Source organism: Otolemur garnettii, unplaced genomic scaffold (assembly GCF_000181295.1).
Source record: "Otolemur garnettii isolate 467f Iridium unplaced genomic scaffold, OtoGar3 scaffold00031, whole genome shotgun sequence".
NCBI classification, from domain to species: Eukaryota; Metazoa; Chordata; class Mammalia; order Primates; family Galagidae; genus Otolemur; species Otolemur garnettii.
Window position 1 is genome coordinate 8,336,586 of NW_003852426.1, and position 6,850 is coordinate 8,343,435.

Below are 6,850 nucleotides of genomic sequence, written 5' to 3' on the forward strand. Positions count from 1 at the left end.
CCTCCAACTCCTGGGCTTAGGTGATTCTCTTGCCTCAGCCTCCCGAGTAGCTGGGACTACAGGCGCCCGCCACAACGCCCAGCTATTTTTTGTTGCAGTTTGGCTGGGTCAGGTTTGAACCTGGCCACCCTCGGTATATGGGGCTGGCACTCTACCCACTGAGCCGCAGGCACTGCCAAGCCTAAGGATTTCTAAGCCAGTCATCCTGGGGGATGGTGAGATGAAAAGATGCAGAGCGCCTGGGTCCTCAGTTAGATCACTGAGCCTTATTACAGAGCCACTGAATGACACTGGCAATCCCTATGGCAGAAACTCCTCATATGTGACAAAATAACATGTTTTTATGTTGAGTGTGTGTGTGTGGTCTGTGACACATACTTTCCTACTGGTCTAAATCACTCTAGGTTGCTTCCCCATCCTCCTCAGGAGGCTTCTGGTTGTGCTTGGCCAATAGGGAGCCCTGGCAAAGGACTAGAAAGAGGGAGGATGGTGACACTGGGGACTATTGATTACCCCAGGGCCACTTTGGGCTGGCCAAAGGTCACTGCTCCTGTCAAGATGGCCTACATGACTCTCTCTTCTCTGGGTTCTAATAACCTCTCCTTCCCTCATCCCTTTGAGCTTAGGGTTGCTGACAGCTCCATTGCTGCTGATCTGGGTTTATTTGCTTTCCCTGTGGTCTCCCTAAATCCCACCCATACCTTTATAATTAATCCTTTTCTAAATGACCTCTCTCAAATTATCTTGACTTGAGTGTGCTACTTTGACTAACACACTGTTCTTACCACCACAAGAATCCATAACAGACATGGACCTTTATTCTTGAGCTAATTTAAGTAGGTCTCATAACTAGCGGTGCCTGGCAGAAACCATCTCTGCAATAGTTGGATCTTTAGGATCCACCTAGACCCCTCCTAGAATGGATGTTTACAGATATTTCAGGGAGAGGGGAGCACCCACTTTGGAGCTAGACAGACTTGAACATGACTCCCACCTTTGTTGATTTTAGCTACAAGACTCTCCGGACAAGTCATTTATCCTCTCTGGATTCCATATGCACCACTGATTCATAGGCACAAAACACACACTTTGAAGAATTGTTGTATGGGTTGGTTATACTATTTAATAAATGCCTGTTATCTAGCAAAAAAAGAGAAAAAAATTTATATATCCTTATTTATTTCAATATATCAATGGACATATCTTTAGGATATTCTGTGGGGTTTTTTTTTTTTTTTTTTTTTTTTGAGACAGAGCCTCAAGCTGTCCCCCTGGGTAGAGTGCCGTGGCATTACAGCTCACAGCAACCTCCAACTCCTGGGCTCAAGCGAGTCTCCTGCCTCAGCCTCCCAAGTAGCTGGGACCACAGGCGCCCGCCACAACGCCTGGCTATTTTTTGGTTGCAGCCATCATTGTTGTTTGGCGGGTCCGGGCTGGGGATTTGAACCCGCCACCTTAGGTGTACGTGGCTGGCGCCTTAGCCGGTTGAGCTATAGGCGCTGAGCCTATTCTGTGGAGTTTTAAAATCAGTGTCAGTGAGTAAAAAATTACTGGGCATGCTAAGAGACAGGACTATAGGAGTCCTGAGTTGCGGGTTCAAATCCTGCCTGGGCCCGCCAAACAACAATGATGGCTGCAAGCAAAAAATAGCTGGGTGTTGTGGGAGGTGCCTGTAATCCTAGCTATTTGGGAGGTGGAGGCAGGAGAATCGCTTAAGCCCAGGAGTTGGAGGTTGCTGTGAGCTGTGATGCTGCAGCACTCTACCCAGGGTGACAGCTTGAGACTCTGTCTCAAAAAAAAAAACAGGCAATAGAAACAGACCTTCAAGTGACCCAGATATTAAAGATTTTAGTAGCTATAATTAATCTATTAAAGAAACCAGCAGAAAAGATGAAAAAACATTTAAAAGTAACATTTCATCAGAGAATTAGAATTCATAAAAAAGAATCAAATGGAAATTGTAGAACTGAATTAAGAATTCAATATAGGGGTTTAATAGAAGATTAGTTGCAACAGAAAAGAGGATTGTGCCAAGTCAATAGAAACTACCCAGACTGCAGTAAAGACACAGTTACATGTAGCACATTACCTTTTGTGTAAAAAAGAGGAACATAGAATATATGTGTGTGTTTGTATGTGTGTGTGTGTGTGTGTTTGTATATATATTTTTTTCTTTTTTCCCTATAGAAGCTTGGGAAGGATGAAAAGTGGTTTCTGTGCACATGAGGATAGAACACAGAGAGGGCAGCTTGGGATGGGAACAAGACTTTTCTCTATAAACCTTTCTACACTGTTTTGCTTTATGAGCCATGCGGATCTATTACCTATCCAAAATAAACAAATAAAAATAAGTGCCTTTCATTTATTTTTAAATAAACTACAGCCTGTCTATTTCTTTTGAGGCAATCTATTTTGATAACTGTATTTTAGTTTCTTATGTTAAAGCAAAATGTCCTTTTCTATAACTTATGTGCATGGACCTTGCTCACCCTGAAGAATAACGAGGAATGCAAGTCCACTCAGCCTTCCTGGGACAGTTACAATGGCTCCCAACTATTTCGTATATATCTAGGCTAAATACCTTCAGATATTTTTGTTATTCTCACCTGACATGGTTTCCAGGCTCTTAGCACTCCTTCTGGACTGGTTAATGTTTGCCAGCGCATCTCTTATACACTGTCCAGAACATAATACATGATCCGGGTTCTCACCACACGAGACTATCACCTCCTTTGATCCAGTAGTTCTATTTCTTTTAATATAAACTAAGATGGAGCCAGCTTCTATGACTAGCACATGAAATGGCTAGCAATGTCAAACTGAAGGCCAATTAAAACCAGGTCTTTTCCTTACAAACTTCTGTTGAAACTCACATCCCTCCCTCTTCTGAATTTAGGGATATACTAAACACAAAAGCCCTTTTTTCCTGGTCTTTTTCGTCTTTTTATTTTTTATTTATTTATTTATTTTTTTTTTTCTGAGACAGAGCCTCAAGCTGTCCCCCTGGGTAGAGTGCTGTGGCATCCCAGCTCACAGCAACCTCCAACTCCTGGGCTCAAGCGAGTCTCCTGCCTCAGCCCCCCAAGTAGCTGGGACCACAGGCGCCCGCCACAACGCCCGGCTATTTTTTGGTTGCAGCCGTCATTGTTGTTTGGCGGGTCCGGGCTGGGGATTCGAACCCGCCACCTTAGGTGTACGTGGCTGGCGCCTTAGCCGGTTGAGCTATAGGCGCCGAGCCTTTTTCGTCTTTTTATACTTCAGCCTGTCAAGGTCTTTTCAGAACCGAATCCTGTCAGCTCTAGGCACTGGTTAGGCACGCACCCTTAAACAAGATACTGTGTATCTAAGTGGAGTGATGAACCAACACTGAGATTTAAAAAAAACACGTCCCACAGCCTGTTCCGTATTTATTTAATTGCGGGTTATCTTCCCCTGACCCAAATGAAAACACCAGCCGGACATGACTTTGCTACTCTCTCTTGGGTAAGCAATGGTTCTGCAGTCACTTCTTCTTTTTTAATAACAGCTTTATTGAGGTATAATTCATGTACCATAAAATTTGCCATTTTAAAGTGCACAATTCAGTGGTTTTTCAGTATATTCAAAGACTTGTACAACTATTACCGCAATCAATTTTAGAACATTTCATCACCCTAAAAAGAAGCCCTGCACCCATTAGTAGTCACTCCCCATTCCCATCCCCTGCCCACTCCACAGACCTAGGCCACCATTAATCTACTGTCTTTATGGATTTTCCCATTCTGGACACTTTATATAAATGGAATCATACAACATGTTGACTTTTGTGGCTGGCTTCTTTCACTTAATGTTGAATTAGTGATGAATGTTTTTAAGGTCTATCCATGTTGTAGTGTGTATCAGGATCTCATTTCTTCTTACAGCCAAATGGTCCATTGTATATACATACCACATTTTGTTTACCTACTCTTCAATGATGGACATTTTTGTTGTTTTTATTTTTTGGATATTATGAATAATGCTGCTACGAATACACACTCATGTTCAGGTTTTAGTGTGGACACGCTCTCATTTTTCTTAGGCGTGTACCTAGGAGTAGAATTCCTGGGTCAAATGGTAACCCTAACTTTTGGGAGAGTTGCCCAATTGTTTTCTTTTCTTTTGTTTTTTATTGTTTGAGGTTAACTGAAGGTACAAGGAATTAGGTTACAATGTTTGCATTTGTTAGGTAAAGTCCCTATTATAATTGTGTCCTGCCCCCAAGAGGTGTGCCATACACCCTAACCAGCAAGTGGGAGCACACCCATCTCCTCTCCTTCACTCTTCCCGCTCCTGTATGCCCTGCCTCCCACCTTGAATTGATGTGAGTTTTCTTCTTGTTGCCAGATTGTTTTCCAAAGCAGCCTCACCACTTCATTTGCTTCTGCAGTGTACAGGGGTTCCAGTTCCTCCCCATCCTCATCAACACTTGCTATGATCTGTCTTTTTGGTGACAGCCAAGCTAGTGGGTGTGGGATGGGGTCTGCAGCCCAGCAAGGGCTCTCTCTAGAGTAACCTTCTCACCTCTCTTTTTCACTCTCTGTCCTCTTTATGTATCTTTGGCTTGGCTGAGGGTGCTATGAGTTATGAAACTGGCTCTTCTCCTTGGTAAATTCTGTATATAAGATTTTCAGAATTTCACCTCTACTATACGTCAGTTTTAACATCTTGATAGGTGTGAAGTGCCAACACATGGCAGGCACTTTATAAGAATCTCTTTTCTTACCTAAGGTTTCCTCCAGTCACTGATAAGCACAGCAAACAGGACAGAGGACCGCTCTACCTGGCCCACACCCCTGCCCACTTTGCTCCCTCTCAGTGGATGGGACAGGAGGAACACTCTGCTGAGGCCTTGCCATAGTGACAGCTGCGTGTGCAGGACATGCCTGTGCACTTACTGTGGGTCAGGATCAGCCCGGGTGCTGGGGAATGGCAGGGAACAAACTGGACAAATATCTCTGCTTCACGGAGCTCATGTTTTAGATGGCAAAAGCTGGTAGGGACAAAAGAAATCACTTTTTACAGCAGATTAAAGGGCGTAAGTGCTGTAAACAGCAAAGCAGGGTAAGGAGGGTCGGAAGTGTAGTACAGGGATGGTGTTACAATTTTAAACAGAGCCCTCAGTGGCGACATTGGAGCACAGACCTGAGGGAGGTGAGTGTGCAAGCTCTGCAGCTACCCAGGGAAGGGCCTACGGGTCACAGCTGGGCTCCAGTACTGACTCTTCCATAACTGGCATGTGACTTCATCTTCAAGACCTCAGTTTTCCCAGCTCTAAAATGGGCTTTAAATTTTTTCTTCCAATTGGAAAGAAAAAGTTATTATTTGAGAAAATATAGATTGTAAAGCAGCCCAGCCCCAAATCTCAGCTGCAGACTAAAACATCCTTAAACAAAGTATCTACTAAGTTAATAAAAAGAAATTAAAATAGCACAAGCCTAATAGCCTGGCTGGGAGGTGAGAGGAACACTGGCTGGAAAATTCCTCACAGCTCTATTGTTTGGGCTGGTGTCTGGAAGTCCCGCCCATCAAAATGTAACAGCAGCTACTGCCTGAGAGAGAATGCATCACACCCTTCAGCCCAGCAGGTTATCACACATTCGGAAATAAAACTCAATGAAATAACAAAGCAGAGAAAAGCAATTTGCACTGATCTGATTATCTGGAATATGAAAAGAATTAGAAGAAGCCCAAACTGGTCATTAAGCCACAGAACTTATATTAACACATGAAGGGGTAACAGCTTACACCGTGGCAGCAACTGGCTAGTTGCTTCTCTGAATCCATCTCTCACCCTACCTTAGAAAAAACATTAGCAGAGTTCAAGGCTGCCCAGAATAGCTATGTTCCATTCCCCAACGTTCCTTGCAATGTGTGGCCTTGTGACCAAGTTCTGACCAATTTGTGATATAAAGAGAATAGTCACATGTGACTTACATCACTACAGAGAAGAAGCATGACCCTCCTGGTGCCATCTTCCTTCCCGCTGACTGGAGGGCAGATGTGATCGTGTGTGCTGCACCAGCCACCTTGAGCCATGTGGAGGAAGCCACCTGTTGGGCACAGAGGAGTAAAATGAGAGAAGCACCCTGACTCCTTGTTGTCATGGGATCCCCAGGTCAGCCCTGAGCTGTCTCCTTCTGAACTGAAAGACTAAAGTAAGCTCGGCGTTTAAGTCTTCATTTATTTGAGTTTGTTGCCATTAATAGCCAAACTGAAGTATAATCGATACAAACCCACAGGGAGAGAATGTTAATGGGAAAGTAACCATACAGATGGGTGTTCCTCCCATAGCATGGTCATGTCAGCTGTGTACTGGTGCAAAGACTGACTCAGTGGGGACCATCATGGTCTGGCGGGTGCAGTGTCTCATGCCTGTAATCCTAGCCCTCCAGGAGGCCAAGGCAGGTAGATCTCCTGAGCTCTGGAGTTCGAGACCAGCCTGAGCAAAGCAAGACCCCATCTCTACTAAAAAATAGAAAAACTAGCTAGATGTTATAGCGGGCACCTATAGTCCCAGCTACTTGGGAGGCTGAGACAAGAGGGTTGCTTGAGCATAAGAGTTTGAAGTTGCTGAAGTGGCTCACGCCTGTAATCCTAATGTTCCGGGAGGCCAGGGCAGGCAGATTGCCTGTGCTCGGGAGTTTGAGACCAGCCTGAGCAAGAGCAAGACCGTGTCTCTAAAAATAGCCAGGCTTTGTGGGGTCTGTAGTTCCAGCTACTCAGGATGCTGAGGTAATAGGATCTCTTGAGCCCAAGAGTTTAAGGTTGCTGTAAGCTATGACGCCACGGCACGGCACTCTACCCAGGTCAACTGAGTGAGACTCTGTCT

The 6,850-nt window shown here is 44.5% G+C and overlaps 1 long non-coding RNA gene across 2 annotated transcripts in view; it reads left to right on the forward strand.

The window, feature by feature from the left end:
• The window catches only part of LOC111725082, a 74,546-nt gene that overhangs the window by 52,708 nt on the left and 14,988 nt on the right, over positions 1 to 6,850 (forward strand). The window contains exon 2 of one of the 2 annotated variants that reach the window (XR_002773236.1): positions 5,966 to 6,176. The exons of the other annotated variant lie outside the window; for it this stretch is intronic. This is a non-coding gene — a long non-coding RNA (uncharacterized LOC111725082). The remainder of the gene's footprint in view (positions 1 to 5,965; positions 6,177 to 6,850) is intronic. 2 annotated transcript variants of the gene reach the window in all.